The 16,857-nt window shown below is 39.3% G+C and overlaps 1 pseudogene; it reads right to left on the bottom strand.

Annotated features, from left to right (window-relative positions):
• Window positions 1-5,134: 5,134 nt before the first annotated feature.
• LOC123793087 (nuclear transcription factor Y subunit alpha pseudogene) lies at window positions 5,135-6,094 on the bottom strand (annotated as a pseudogene).
• Window positions 6,095-16,857: the final 10,763 nt, after the last annotated feature.

Genomic DNA, 16,857 nt, shown 5'->3' with positions numbered 1-16,857 from the left:
TGAGCAAAGAGACACAGTGCAATGACAGGCACCATGCAAAGGCAAAGTACAACAGTGGGCACGCACACCCAGGGTCCTATTCAGTAAGGAGCTTGCTTTTCATTCCCAGAAGACTTCCAATTAAAAATTACAATACACTGCTAGCTTCTTAAATAGAGACTAGGCTTGCCTTTGGAACATACTCTCCCTTAGTTTGGAGAACAACAACAGCAGTGAGCTATTTCCATTACGCAAATAAAAACCAAGTAACCACCCATTGTTTGGAGGGGTGATTCATCTGGAATTACTTCTACATTGTATGTTGTTGGTGGGTGAATGGAGAAAGTGACACACCCAGGTAGCTATATACATATGCAAATTGTGAGAAACAGGGAGGGGCAGGAAAGGACAAGAGAAGAATTAAAGAGAACAGAGGAGGGGTTTCAGACTTCATTTGGTTGTATTTTTGAAAGATTCTTTTCTTGGTATAGAATTCGAGGTTGACAGGTGTTTACTTTCCTATTATAAAGATGTTGCTCCACTGTCTCCTTGATTGTGTTGCTTCTGATGAGAAATCTGTTATTCTCATATTTTTTTTTCCCTCGATACATGCTGTGTCTTTTTTTTTTCTTGCTGTTTATAAGATTTTCTCTTTATCATTGGTTTTAGGCAATTAGAGAAAGATGTGTCTTTGTGTCATTTTTGTGTTTTGTTTTGTTTTGTTTCCCCTCACATTGCATTTTATTAATATATAGCTTAAGTTATTTTTTAAGACTTCATTTTTTTAGGTCAGTTTTAGGTTAACAGCAAAATTAGAAAGAAGGTACACAGATGTTCCATACACTTCCACCCACACACTTGCCTAGCCTCCCCCATTATCAACATCCCTCACCAGAGTTGTAGATCTGCTGCAAATGATGATCCTGCATTGATACACCATAATCAACCAAAATCCGTGGTTTACAGTAGGGCTCACTCTTGATGTTGAACATTCTATGGGTTTAGACAAAGGGATAATTACGTTTATCCATCATTATGATATCCTACCTAACAATCCTGTGTTCCACATATTCCTCACCCATCCCACCAAGCCCTACCATCTTTTTGCTGTCTTCATAGTTTTGCCTCTTCCAGAATGTCAGATAGTTGGAATCATACAGTATGTAGCCTTTTCATATTGACTTCTTAAAATTAATGTTATGCATTTAAGGTTCCTGTACATCTTTTCCTGGCTTGATCGCTCATTTCTGTTCAGTGCTGAATAATATTCCATTATCTGTTGTAACACAGTTTACTTATCCATTCACCTACTGAAGGACATCTTGGTTGCTTCCAAGTTTTAGCAATTATGAAAAAGTTGCTATAAACATCGTGTGCAGATTTTGTGTGGACATAAGTGTACAACTCTTTTGGTAAATACCAAAAGCAGGATAGTTGGATCATAGGGTAAAAGTATGTGTAGTTTTACAAAAAACCGCCAAACTGTCTTCTAAAGTGACTGTCCTATTTTGCGTTTTCACCATCAGTGTATGAGGATTCTTGTTGCTCCACATTCTTGACAGCATTTGGTGTTTTAGATTTTTGTTACCCTAACAGGGGTGTAGTGGTATCTCCTATTGTTTTAATTTGCATTTCCTTAATGACATATGATATTAAGCATCTTTCCACTATCTTCTTTAGTGACGCACTGTTAAGGTCTTTGAACCATGTTTTTTATTTAATTGTTGAGTTTTAAAGCTCTTTGTATATTTTAGCTATTCCTTTACCAGATGCGTCCTTTGAAAATATTTTCACCCAATCTGTGGCTTATCTTCTCATTCTCTTGACATTACTTTCACAGAGCAGAGTTTTTAGTTTAATGAAGTCCAGGTTATCAATTCTTTCTCTCATGGTTTGTGCCTTTGGTATTGTATATTAAAAGCCAAGGTCATCTAGATTTTCTCCTATGCTATCTTCTAGGAGTATTATAGTTTTGTGCTTACATAGAGATCTTTGATCCACTTTGAGTTAGTTTTTGTGAAGGGTATAAGGTCTGTGTCTAGATTGACTTTTTTTTTTTTTTTGCATATGATGCCTAATTGTTCCAGTACTATTTGTTGAAAAGACTATCTTTGTTCTTCATGTTGTTGTTGCTTCTTGGTCAAAGATTGGCTGACTGTATCTACAACTGTATCTGGACTCTCTCTTGTGTTCGACTGATCTGTCTATTCTTTAGCCAATACTATACTGTCCTCATTTTGGTAACTTGATAATAAATCTTGCAGTTGGGTAGTGTCAGTCCTCAGACTTTGTTCTCTTTTAATACTGTCTTGGCTATGCTGGGTCTTTTGCCTTTCCTTATAAATACAAGAATCAGTTTGTTAAAATCCATGAAATAACCGCTAGGATTTTTTATTGGGATTCCATTGAATCTACAAATCAAATTAGAACTGACATCTTGACAATATTGAGTCTTTTTAAATTTTTTTTGCTTTTTAGTATTTTTACAAATTTATTTTTAAAAAAATAACAATTGCAATGACATTGATGATCGATCACCTGTACTCCCCCCTACTGCTGGGAGAAAAACCTATATTACTGAGTCTCAAAAGAAAATCAAGACATCATCAGACACCCAACAGCCAGAAAAAGTTCTGTTGGTCCAGTGGTATAGGCACTGACATGTTCATTGTACTAGTGCAGTTAAAATATATACATTATCTTGCCAAAAAGAGCACTCAAGAAGTGAAATAACTATGCATTAAACCACCTGTTCACTCATCCATTCACTCTTTCTGCATCTATGAACTCATCACTACAGTCACAAAAACAAATAAAAGAACTTCTAATAACAAAGAAAAAAATCCAAACCTCAACCCCCTCACCTTGTAGGTTATTATGGTGTGCTAAAATGGTCACAATAGAAAGGCCGTGAGCTACCTGAAATGCAGCAATAAAATGACAACTGAAGCATTTCGTTTCAAACAAAACACAGCTCAAACTCATGGAAAAAATGTCTGCAACAATATGAGATTGATATTAGCATGTACAAACTTACAGACACAAATAAATAGCATTAGATCTGAGGACTTTCTTTCTGAGCTCTGCATCTTAAAGACTCCTAAACAAACCAAGGGATAGAAATATCTCATTGTTTTTAGTGAACTATCATCTGAAAAATTCGGGGCTTACTGAATAAAGTCAATGTCTGAAACTTAAGTCAGGAGCCAGAAGTTTCTAGTGAGCCTACCAAGGGATTGGCCTCTCCTGACTCCTGGAACCCAGGACAGATGACTAGATACCAGGGACTAAGGAGAAACTTTACTTCTTGCTTTCTTTGCATAGTTCTATACCTCTATTTCCACCATTACAATTATTTCCCTTTGTAATATTTTCTTCAAAGGGTTGATTTTCTTTTCCCTTTTAATACAATTATAGTGAAATCAAAGAAAGTGCCAGTCCTTACTCTTGGTATTTAAATCAAATTCAAATGATCTTCAAAAGAATTAGGTCTTCCTTGTTTCTAGAGAACGCAGCAACTCTTTTCTGAAATATCATCTTAGTTCCCCAAGGTTCAACATCTGGCAAAGAAACCGATTTCTGAGGCACAATCCATTCTGGGATCTATGACACAATTCTTGATCTTGCCAGCATCACCATTACCAGTAGGCAGCTTATCCCCAGAATGTGGATGCAATGTAGAAACCTTCCTGCCCTACAAGGCCTGTGTAGAAAAGGGGAACCATGGAAACTGGCACCAAAGAATCAGCTGCTAGGGGAAGAAAGAGAATGTTCACTCTCTGGGGCCAGCACAAAACAAAGTGCTGCAGGAGTGAAGCCAACATTCACCTTAAACTCGAGCAGGTAAGCTGGAATGTGTCCAGGAGAGCATGACTGAACAACGCTTTCCAGATAGAAGTTGTCAGAGAGCAGTTCTCAGACTTCTCCTTTCCCATGCTTGGTAAAAGGTTAGAGTATAAATGTAAATTATTCTGTTCATCTTCATGATCCACCCCAGGCAGCCATCCCCTGGAGACTCATGCTCTGTGACGACACATGCGTATATATACTACTCTCTCTTCTTCTGATAGCTTGAAACATGTGGGAACCCTTCTCTTCCCCAAATGCTGTCACAAAACCTGTGATGGACCATCTCCAGGTGACTCAGTTGGTTGAGCATCTGACTCTCGATCTCAGCTCAGGTCTTGATCACAGGAACATGAGTTCAAGCCCTGCATTAGACTCCACGCTAGGTATGGAGGCTACTAAAGAAAAATCTCTAGATCTCTAGTTTGGCTCTCTGTTTAGGAGTTACTACTACAAATGTCCTCAGCACTTCAGCACAGAAGTTGAATGGTTTTGTCCTCTACTTATGAAAGGTAGTTTCAAGGTCTAATACCCTCTAAATTGTCTTAAAAGGAGCAGAAGCAAGAACTATGGTCTGGATGATCCGTCAGCAGACAGACAAACAGACCACGTCTTGTCAAAGCTTTAAAAAAAGAGAGATTCCACAATTTATATTTTTGGTGCTTGAGTCTTTTGCCATTCTACTCCCAGAGTTAGCTTTTTCTTGGCTGAAATCCAAAATACCAACCTATCATCTGAGTAGACGGAGATTCCTATTATTAGGATGAATGTATCTCAGAGAATTTATTGTTTCCATGTCATAAGATGGAACTTCCTTTCCTGGAAGCCACCTCTGAATACAAAGTGTCCAGTGAGTCAGCCTGACATTCCCTCATCAGAGGGACAGATGCTGCTTAGATTCCACGGCAAGGAATGGATCTTTGCTTCCCTGATTGCAGTCTGGGTTGAGAAGCTTGTTCTTCCCTGCTAAGATGGCTGGCTGGCTTTGGAAGCCAACATAAGTGTTGTGTGTGCACTTACATGCATGGGTCCCCTGCATTATCCTACTCCATGAAATGTCAATGTCATCAACAGTCTGAAATAGGTCCTGTCTGAAAGGGTGAGACAAAGGCTTGTGACTTCAATTTGCCAGACATAGCTGCAATTATAATACTGAGCCCCTTATTAAAAACTAAGTTGTTTCTGCCTTATAGAAAAGAGCAGCACAAAATTGTCAGTGTCCCATTGGAAGAGGCAATCAATTCCCTGGAACAGTGGGAAACGGTTGTGAGGAACATGACCATGATCTGCTCCATCACATGGCCTGGGGTTAGGACACTCGGAAGATCTGTGTCTTGCTTCTTCATCTGCTTTGTTTGGATCCTGCATATGGGGACTATCCTCTTTCTTTGGAAAGAAAAACCATCCACCTTCGCCATGCTTCTGAGCCATGGTTGGATGGTGCCGAGACTCATGCAGGTATTTCCTTCTTTCCTTTGGAATCTTCCCTTCTGCCTGTAGTTGAGCCTGGGCTTGCCTCCTCTTTAGTATATGTTTGGCCACATGTTTGGCATTCACATAGAGAGGCTCTTCTCCGAGCATCTCTGCCCCAGGGAGAGGGATTCTTTGGATAGCAGGTACAGAGCCAGCACCAGGCACCATCATGACTATCCCTCCTGAACTGAACACATTGCCTGCCACTGGTACTGTCACAGTGACAGCCCCTTGCCCACTGCTGGTTGTGTTGGTGTCAGCTCCTGTCTGAACAATCTGTGCTCCTGCCAAACTGGCTGCTGGGATGGTGGTGGTCCTGAAACAGGGACTGTAACGTGCTGTAGAATGGTGCCGTCTGCATGAACTGGCCAATGAATGGTGGTCTGCCCTGCAGCAATCTGTGCCACTTGTCCCTGGACAGCATTCTGGTGCTGGGTCTGGGTCTGGGTCTGGCCAGCAGTGACTGCCGTCTGGGGCTGCAGGATGATGATTTGCTGGGTTGGCCCCAGTGGCCCTGCACCTGCACAGCCTGCCCACCCTGGATCTGAATCTGTCCAGGTGGAACCAACTGTATCTGCTGCAAACCCTGAGTCCCACACACAGGTACTCGTGTGACAGTTTGACCTTGTGCACCAGGGACAGCTTGGACCATGATGGGTTGGCCAGTTGATGGGATTGATTGGCCTCCACTGCCCTGTACCATTAATGGCTGCCCCTGGACCTGCTGCTGAACCTGTCCAGCCTGCACAACAGTCTGCCCTGTCCAAGTATTGCTGTTTGCTGTATCCTGCTCCATAATACCTCCGAGTTAGTATCCTGTCCACAGTGAGTCTCACTCAGGAGATCCCGGAAGACTGTGAAATGCACTCAGTGCCGCACTCCCCAGGTTCGCTGCGTGTGCTGATTGACTCCAGTACCGGATCCGGAATTGCAATCAGAGGCTCCAGCCACCACTGCTGCCGCCATTGCCACTGACAACATTGTCTTCTTAGGCATGAATATGCAGTATCTCTCCATTTATTTAGTTCTTTGATTTTGTTTATCATTTTTATTTTGTTTTTTCTCATATAGATCTTATACATATCTTGTTAAATTTATACCTAAGTATTTTAGTTTTTGTGGGTGTTAATGTAAATGGTATTATGTTTTTTACTTTCCATTTGTTCATTGCTGGTATATAGGAAAACAATTGACTTTTGTATGTTAACTTGTATCCTCAACACTATAAATATTTCACCCCACCATTTTCTTGCTTGCCTGGTTTCTGAGAAGTTTAATATTATTCTTATTTTTGTTCCTCTCTAGGGAAAGAGTTTCCCCCACCCCACCCCACCCCCGCCTCCGGCTTCTTTCAAAATTTTCTCTTTACCTTTAATTATCTGTAGTTTGAAAACGACATGCGTAGCTGTAGGGATTTTTTGGGCATGTATCCTGCTTTGTGTTCTCTGAGCTGTCTGGATCTGTGGTTTTGTGTCTGATATTAAATTGTAGAAATTCTCAGTAATTATTGCTTCAAATCTTTCTCCTGTCGCATTCTTTCCTTCTTCTTTTGGTCTTCCCACAACACATATGTTACTCCTTTACAGTTGTCCCCTAGTCCTTGGCTAGTCCATTCTCTCTTTTTCAGTCTTTGTTCTCTTAACTTTTCAGTTTTTGCAGTTTCTATTGATATATCCTCAAGCTCAGATATTCTTTTCTCCACTATATCCAGTCGACTAGTAAGCCCATTAAAAGCATTCTTCACCTCATTCCAGTTGTTTTGTTATTCTTTTTTATTCTTTGTTAGGATTTCCACCTCTCTGTTTATAATGTTCACCTATTTTTCCATGCTGTCTACTTTACCCATTAGAGACCTTAGCATATTGATTATACCTGTGTTAGATTTCTAGCTTGATAACTCCAACATCCTTACTCTATCTGGTTCCGATGTTTGTTCTATCTCTTCAAATTGTGTTTTGGCCTTTTAGTATGTCTTGTAATGTTTTCTTGATAGCTGGACATGATGTACTGGGTAAAAGGAACTGTTGTAATTAGACTATTAGTAATGTGATGGTGTGGTGTGGGGAACAGGGAAGTGTTCTCTAGTCGGATGATTAGGTCTCGGTCTTTCAGTAGCCTGTGCCTATGGACTATGTCATAGGGTTTCTCAGGGGTTTTTTTTCTTCCTCTTAGGTGGGACAAAATTGCTAGAGTGGGCTAACATTAGGTATTTCATTTTTCCCACCAAGAAGGCTAGAGCTGACTGGAGTTGGGTACTTCCTTTGCCCCAGGTCAATTAGGCTCTGATAAAAACCCAGCAGGTGTGGTTCTGGTTAATTAGTTTCTCCTGAGGGCAGGCCTTATTAAGAAAAGTAGAGTGCCCTGGGATATTTCAAAAATGGTTCCTTTCTCTTCTCCCTGCCTAAAGCAGGAAGGAATTTTTCTCCAATATGTACAATAAGGAAACAGGTCAAGTTCCTGGAGGTAATTTCAAAATATTGTGCCCCTTGGTGTTCTTCACTTTCAGAATGATTAATGCTGAGCCTCCAGCAAATCGTTGATTATGGCCCAGGTTTTTCTATCCCAGACTGGATCCTGCAGCATCCGTGAGCCTCTGCTGTGGTAACAGTGACTCCCTGTATCCGCCCCCCCCCCCCACATCTGTCTCTCCAATCCTGTAGGTAGTGGTTTGTTCTTCATCCTTCCCTCTCTTATGAATCCAAAAAGAGTTGATTTTTCAGTTTGTTTAGCTTTTTGTGTGTCATTTGGTTGGAGTGGTGACTTCCAAGCTCCTCACATGTAGAACCAGAACATTTGGTGTAGTTTTCTTCATGTTTCTGTACTTCATCTTTGTGGAGTTTCTGGAATATGTGGACTTATAGTTTCCACCAGGTTTAGAAATTTTTCAGTCATATTTATTCAAAAAAATTTTTATGCATTTCAGTATTTTCCTTTTAGAACTCCAGTTAAATATATGTTAGGCCAATAGAATTTTTTCAGCTGCTCATTGATGCTTGGTTTTGTTTTGTTTGAATTCTTCTCTGCATTTTCTTTTGAATGGTTTCTATTGCTGTGTTTTTACATTTACTGATTTTTCATTGGTCGAAAGACATCATAGTATATGAAAACTGAGGAACATCTAAAACACCAGGTTGTGGGTTCTTTAGTCTACTTTAATAGTCATGCTTCCAGGAAATTGGTATGATTAGGTATCTATCAGAGGTATCTAAGAGCAATCTCCTTTGCAATTCTGATAATACTGGTAATATTAGAGAGATCTCCATTTTTATCCATTACAAAGAACACTGTATGGAGGAGGGCAATCTAGCTTCCCTGCTGCAAACTGAGATCACAGGACCTCACATGTGATGCTGGGAAAGCTTTCCTGCTTCTCTTCTTCCTTGAAGATGATGAGCTTCTTCAGTAGGAAAGGATGGGAAGGGCGACTGATGTTGGTAGTATTGATATAATTCTGATGTAAGATCAAGGCCATGAGATTTCTAATTGTTGACCAAAGCAGTAACTGAAGGCAGCATAGGCTTCTGACATGTTTGTCCGATGGTGAATGGAGAAGATGGTCTCATGTGTAACTAGTCTCCTGGCACATTTGTGTCAGTGAAGAGAGGGGCCCACTGAATTAGGATTTTTCCAGCAATGCCACCCAACGTCTTGAATCTCCAGGGGAATTCTTAGAGAGTTTTAAAGAATACAGTATGAAGTTGTAACCTGGAGGGATTTTTTTAAAAGCACTTGTACCTCTCTGATTTGTCCAGGGTTTACAGGTAAAGCTATAGAGCAGGCAGCCAACACTCTCCACAACTGACAGGAGTGATTATGGGTTTGGGGTCCTCTAGTTCCAAAACTTCTGTGACCACCACGGCCACTCCCCATGTTTCACCAGCAATGCCTTCAGGTTTCCATGCTACTTGTTATAGATTTAGCCATAATGTCTCAACATTTCGATTTCAGATCATTGGAAAAAAGCACAATGATTTCAATTTCTACTTTAGTTGGTGAATAAGTTGTATTCCCATATGCCTCCAAGTTTTACTTCTCCATCCAAGAGCAAGAATACAATAAGTTCAGCACAGTGGACCCTGTTTTAAGAAGGCTTTGGGGATACTCCCATTCTCCTCCCTGCCCCACCTTTTGTAAAATATGGATTGTTGCTCTGTGAGCATATATTTTAAGTTTCCATAGATGGCTTTAAAATATACATTGCACCCTGAGTCTTAAATTATTTTTCTAATTCTGTTTTTACCATTCATACCTATTATATGAAAACTTAGCTTCAAACTGTTACATAGTAGTTCCTAGAAAGCATCCCTCTGTTTTAATTGCCCATCTACTCCACCGGCACCCCCCACTACAATGGATCCTGGATTACCTCCAGCTCCCTGCTATCATAAATGGTGCCATGATGAATATCTGAGAATATGTTCCTTTATGGATCAATGTGAAGATTTCTCTTTTGGGTTTTATCTTCTGTTAATTGTCTGTTCATATTCTTTTGTTCTCTTGTTCTCAGTGATTTGCAACAGTTCCTTAGTTATTCTAAATATTATTTCATGGTTGGCTTTATATTTTGGAAATAACTTCACCCAATTCTTCGTTTCTCTGTTGCTCTGTCCATGACATCAGGATTCAGATCCAAATGCAGGAAATAAGGAAAAACTGGGAAACCTTGCATAGCTCTCAACTATCGGACTCAAAGGAATTGTTAGTGTCTGTCTTAAATTGTTCCCCAGGAAGGCTAGTTCCATCAAGATACTGGGTGAATGACTTCACATAAACCTACAGTTATAACCTGAAATGGAAAACACAGCCTTTAACAATATTCAGAGGTAAAAATGTGGGGTGTTGCCAGAGGTGTTTTTACCATCAATATATCTTGGTTTCATTGCCCTTTAAAAAGCCATCCAAACATACCCCCTGATAATATGCCTATTTAGGCATATAACCAAGCCATGTGTTATAAATCATTAAACATCAGAATGAGGTCAAGGTGAAGAAACAAGAATGCTGGAGACATTTAGTGCGTTCATTAGGGTGGGTGTCCAGGAAGTCATTAGGGTGGGTATCCAGAGAAAATAACATACAGCTACTGCTTTCAAGACCAAAACAGAAATGCAGCAAGGTGTTAAAATATAGTGTCAGTGAATTTCTTAATGCTGAGAAAATTCTAATTCCTTTGAATACTGATTAGAGTGCAACTTAATGGAAGAATTTTACATGGAAATGTTGAAACATAGATTTGGTGCCAGGTATTTCTTTCATATTAAACTAAAGTAGTCCATTTAAATCTCCTTTTCCAAATGGACATATTCCTAATGCATAAGAAGAACCATTGAATTGACCATGACCTTCGTCTTTTGCCTGTATGCCTTTGATTAAATTAAGTTTTAGTGATGTGGTCATTTCTCTTGTTTTGCTTCATTTCTCACCAAAGAAGTACATATCCTCTTGAAAAGGTTAATGTTACCTTGGACTGGATCTTAATATAATTCTCTGCTAACATTTCCATTTCTGAAATGTACTATGTCATATCTCATATGTTAAACGGCAGTGTACCATCAATGCCACAAATATATTGGAAACATGTATAACAGGAAGATCTAGACATTGGGATGGCCATAGAAAGGGAGGTAAAGAAAGAGATAAAGATGAAGCTAGAGATAGATTTGTTTCTAACTGCAAAAATCAAAAAGGATTTTGAAAGTCGGTATCTAATTCCTACATTAAGACTCAAACAATTTGGACGCCTGGGTGGCTCAGTCGGTGAAGTGTCTGCCTTCGGCTCAGGTCATGATCCCAGGGTCCTGCTTTTCCCTCTCCCTCTTCTTCTGCCCTTCACCCCACTTGTGCTCTCTCTCTCTCTCTCTCTCTCTCAAATAAATAAATAAAATCTTTTTTAAAAAAGACTCAAACAATCTAGAGAAAACCATCTTGTTTCTGGACAACAGGTATTCTATCATTCTGTGAAATTGAATTCTATCACTGTGAGACTGAGTCAGTTGAATTTGGTTATCATAATAGATAGCTTTCAGAGTTAGGTTATTTTTAGTTAAAAAAAAAACAGGACTTAATTAAATATTAGGTAAACTACTGATAGTTATTTTTCCCCACTACCATGACTTCTAATGGTGTTGATTCAATGAATTATTAAGACTCTTATTACAATGTGGAATAAATTTTAATTGTATCTTCAGGATAGACGTCAGAGCTATTAGCACATATATTTAAATGAATAATAATTTTTGTTGGGTATTATTAGTAAAGAGTAATAGTTAACCTGCAGATTATTGGAAAGTTGTTTTAAATTATGGACTTAGAGAAAACAAAGAACAATTATGAAAGAAATGGAAGAGAAAAAATGTCTATTGATCCCTTACATGTACCAGTCTCTGTCTTAAGAGTCTTACATATGATATTTGTTATCTAACATAATTTTCATATCTAATCCCCAAAGAGACTTACATCTCATTTTCCCACATTTTTACAGAGACAGATCATTCAAGGCAGGTGTAACTGACTGCCACTGCATGTTAATTAGTTTTCTCCTCAACAATAGGTGTTATACAAGTTTTGGAATAATAAAGTGGAAGGGAGTGGAAACCTCTAGAAATTTCTGGAAGTCCTTCTTTCTCCCTCCTTTTCTTCGCAATACGCAATAGTGTGTGTTACATTCTTTTTCTTATGTGTACGGAATAAAAAACAGATTAAGTTCCAAAGGTCCGGAAATAAAAGAACAATTCCTACTACTCACATTTCAAAAGATGTAAATAAAGCTCTAGACCTAAATGCACATTCTCCAGAGTTATACTATATATAGTGTATACACACACACAGACACATATTGTTTTAAATAAGAATATAAATAATTGTAATTAGTAAGAACTATAACTACAAAATGTATTTCTAATTCATCACAACTGTTATTATTTGGTCAGTGGAAGGAATGAAAGATTCACCTGCTCATATTTGACTGAGTTAGAAAGAAATTAAATACACAAACACAGAAAATATCATGAAATTTACCTTTCTGCTAATGTGAGAGCTGAGCAACTTCAAATTCATTAAGAAAGTATTAATTAGAAATCGTACAGGTAATTCTATTTCCTTAAGAATCTGGCCTTGTGTTACTCCTTTTCTCTCTGACTAACAAATATGTTCAAGTCTCCTCTCACTGAACACACAAAACCAAGCAAAACCTCAGCAGTCTTTCCACCTGAAGACGCTTCTCCCTGTATACCATGTTCTTCGTTGCCAAACTTCTCAGAGCAGGGGTGTCACCCACAGATTCATTTCTTCTCTGTAAGAAGAAATTCTCGTCTTAGTGGGAACTGATATTCTCCACCTCCTCCCTGAATCTCTTTGCCTCCTTGACTCCTGAAAGGCTTTCCCTTGTTGGTTTGTTTCTCATCTCTCTGTTCTTTCACACTCCCTTTGGCTGTGTCTCCCTAATTTTCCAACCCCTTAAATGTAGACTTTCTTAAAGTTCATATCTTTGGACACTGCTGTGGTCTAAATCTTTGTGCCCCCCCCCAATTAATATATTGAAATTCTAATGTCCAGCGTGACAATGTTCGGAGGTGGGGCCTTTGAGAGGGGCTTAGGGTATGAGTGTGGAACCCTCGTGAATGGCATTAGTTCTCTCACAAAAGAGACCTCACAAAGCTCTCTTGCCCTTTCTGCCCTAGATACAAGAATTCTGCGGTGTGGACAAAGGCTTCGTCCATCCATGCTGGCAACCTGATCTCAGACTTCCAGGCTCCAGAACTGTAAACAATACATTTCTGTTGTTTATAAGCCACCCAGTCTGTTATTTTGTTAGAGCCTGAACAGACTAACACAGACACCTTCTCATTTTGTTCTCTCTTACAGATCCGAATTTTCAACTGCCTACTGGACGTCAAAAATATCGACCTAGTATATTTCCCCCCCAAAAATCTCTGTTTTCCTCCATGTTATCTAGTGACATTCCTCTTATACTAGATAGAGTTATTCCAGCTGCTATCATAGACAACCTCTCAAAATATTGGCTTGCACAACTCAAGTTATTTCTTCCACATATATAGTCCAAAATAAGGGTTCCTGATCAGTGGGCCATTCTCTGCCATCAGTGATTCGGAGACTCGGGCACGTTCCACCTTATTACGTTGCCATCTTTAACACTTTGTTTTCAAGGTCACTGAGATGTCTTCATTGAGCCATTAGTAGGAACAAGAGCATGGGAAAGAAAGCAAAAGTAATTTTGTGGCCTTTTCTGAAAATGATGCACATCACTTATTGTCACTTTCTATTCATTAGAACTCATGTATGTGGCATATCTAAGAAAGTTGTGTTAAACTGCTCTGCTGCCATAATGAAATAGCACACGCTGGGTGACTTAACAGAAATTTCGCACAGTTCTGAAGGCTGGGAGTCCAAGATCAACGTGTCTGGTAAGAAGTCTTTTCCTGGCTTATAGATGGTCACTTTCTCATTGTGTCATCACATGGGTAAGAAGGAGGGGGTAGGAAGAGAGGAGTAGAGATGAGGGAGAGGGGAGAAGTAAGAGAAGAGAGTCTTCTCATAAGGCCACAGTCTGATCAGAATAGAGCACAGCTGTTATGACCTCACTTAATCTTAATTACCTCCTAAAGACCCTATCTCTATATACAGTCACTTTGGGGGTTAGGGCTTCAACATATGAATTTGAGGAGGTCACAACTCAGTCCATATCTGATCTAACTGTATTCCCAGGAAGAAGAAGAAATGGGTTTGGTAAATGGCTAGGCCAACTCTACTGCAGTTCACCCTTCTGCTCATCAAATATCCTTTCCACCCTTTTTTCCCACACAAAGAAAACCACTTGCCTCCTCCCTAAAGGATAGAAGCCAAAGTCTCTTCCAGTAACTGCATCCAACTCAAAGTCCAGAGTCTCTGGGTGATGCATGTTCCTCTCCAGTATAAAAATGTCTTTCCATGGTCCAGTGACTTATAACCTAAAAATTCACATTGTCTGCCTCCCTGACCTCCCCTTACACACATGCACATATACTCACTCACATCTAATATGTAAGTTATGGCAAGGACAAGATAGCCACAATAAACACTTTCATTTTAAAAAGGAAAGAATTGAAAAAATAGTCACTGATCCATAGCAATGATGAAATTCTTCCAGAGGAATTTTGAGAAATCTCTGTCCTGTCCTGGCAGTGGGGGGTGGGTAGGTGGAATTTCCCTGCTTCTGATCTCTGGAGGGAATTCCCTTGGCCATTTGTCTCTGTATCCCCTGGGTCTCATCAAAATGAAAATTTTACTCTATGAAAACTCAATGAAAAGGACAAAAAGTCAAGCCACAGTTTGGGAGGAAATTATTACAAACCACCTATCTAAATGTATAAAGTTCTCTCAATCCTGTTCAACAATAAAAAAGATCAAACAGTAAAATTAGAAGATGGACAAAAGACATAAACAGACATTTCACCAAAGAGGAGATAGAGATAGCAAATAAGAGAATGAAAAAATGTACGTCATTAGCCATTAAATAAAAGCAAATTAGAATCCAAATGAGATATAACTATCCTCATATCAGAAGGGCTAAGATAAAAAAAGAGTGACAACTCCAAATGCTGGTGAGGCTGTGCAGAAATTAGATGACACGTACATTGTTGATGGAAATGTGAAATGGTACAGCCACTCTGGAAAATAGATTCTAAACAACTAAACATGCAACTATCAAATGACCCAGTGATTACACTCCAGGGTATTTATCCCAAAGAAATGAAAACTTATGGGGCACCTGGGTGGCTCAGTTGGCTAAGCATCAGCTCTTGACTTTGGCTCAGGTCATTCATGATCTCAGGGTCCTGAGATCAAGCCCCACATCAGACTCCATGCTCAGGGGAGGAGTCTGCTTCAGGATTCTCTCTCCTCCCTCCCTCTTTGCCCCACCCCCCTGACTTGTACGCATGTGCTCGCTCTCTCTCAAATAAGTAAATAAATCTTAAAAAAAAAAAAAGGAATGAAGACTTATATTCACAGAAAACCTGCATGCGGATGTTCATAGAAGCTTTATTTGTAATAGCCAGAATCTATACTCAGCCCAAATACCATTCAACGGGTGAACGATTAAAGAAACTGCAGTACCTCCATACTATGGACACAATTCAGCAATCGAAAGGAACTATCGATACACACAACAGCTTCGATAAATCTCTGGGAAATTATTTTGAGTGAAAAAGGCCAATCCCAATAAGTTAGAAAAATTGCAGCAATGGAAGACAGATTAGTATTTGCCAGCAACTGGGGGAAGAGAGCAGAAGAGAATGGGTGTAGTTATAAAAGCAACATAAGAGACGCTCGTGGCATTGTACAGTTCAGGATCTTTACTGCGGTCACACAAACACACACAGGTGAAAAACTTAATACACATGCATAACAATGAATAGTACTGGAGAAATCGGAATAAGATGAGAGAATTGTATTAATGTCAATATCTTAGTTGTGATATTTTATCATAATTGCAAAATGTTAGTGACTGGGGGAAACTGGGCAAAAGTGTACAAAAACTTCCTCTGTATTATTTCTTACAACTGCATGTGGATTTGCAATGCCCACAATTAAAAAGAAAGATTATTAGGTTAAAAAAAAAGTTTCTCATTACAAATTACTGGAAGTTACAGTGGATAATAACTCTCCAAGATGAATGTGATTCACTTATTTTCGAAAAGTTCATACTATATTGCATATTATGGGAAGGAAAGGAGCTAGCCTCCATTCCTCCCGAATACATTCTCAGCATTGCATGCAAGATTCTCCTTCCTTGATTCTAAAATACTTCCCATCCCCTTCATTTCCTACATTTTTTAATGCTGCTTACATTCCAGCCATGTCTATTTGCCAAATATTCCAAGCACTTCAAGACCCTGTACTCATGTGATTCTGTCGAGCTGAAATAAGTTTTCCCATCGTCTAACAAGATTCTTATCCTTCAAGGCCTATTCTGATGCCACTGCCATGAGTGGAGCGCTCGTTGGTCCGCCTCATCTGAATCTGACTCCTTATTCTACATTCTTACAGCAGTTCATCTTTTTGCTCTGCATCTCCTTTTACACATTATTCAAGATTTGATTAACCAGGCTAGCTTCTCTCCCTCCTACCATTTACAATACATTATAAACTCCTTGAAAAAGAAACTGAATCACATTCATCTTTGCAAATTATCCTCTGTAACTCTCAATACACTCCTTTGCATGTAATTTAATATCCACTGAAATTTATTGAGCCCCTGCCATTGCCCAGCACTGTTCTAAATGCTTTCCGTACATCAAAGAATGTAATCCTCAACACAAGGGAGGTCTTATTATTTCCATTTATATGTGATAAAACTGAGGCACAGAAAGTTTACGTGCCTTGCCTAAGGTCACAAGTATTGCAGCGTGCCCGTGGTCATGTTCACACTTTCCACCATCCTGGAATGCTGCTTCTAATTAGCATTCAATAATTGATTATCTGATACAATTAAGGAAAGCTCTCTGAATAAGTTATATCAACTTGTTTCCCAGCAAATTAGTACTGCTGATTGTTGGTTAT

Source organism: Ursus americanus, chromosome 13, assembly GCF_024610735.1.
Source record: "Ursus americanus isolate L20-20 chromosome 13, mUrsAme1.1.p, whole genome shotgun sequence".
Classification (NCBI taxonomy): Eukaryota; Metazoa; Chordata; class Mammalia; order Carnivora; family Ursidae; genus Ursus; species Ursus americanus.
Note: the sequence above shows the minus strand (reverse complement) of the source record. Positions and strands in the feature narration are given on the sequence as shown.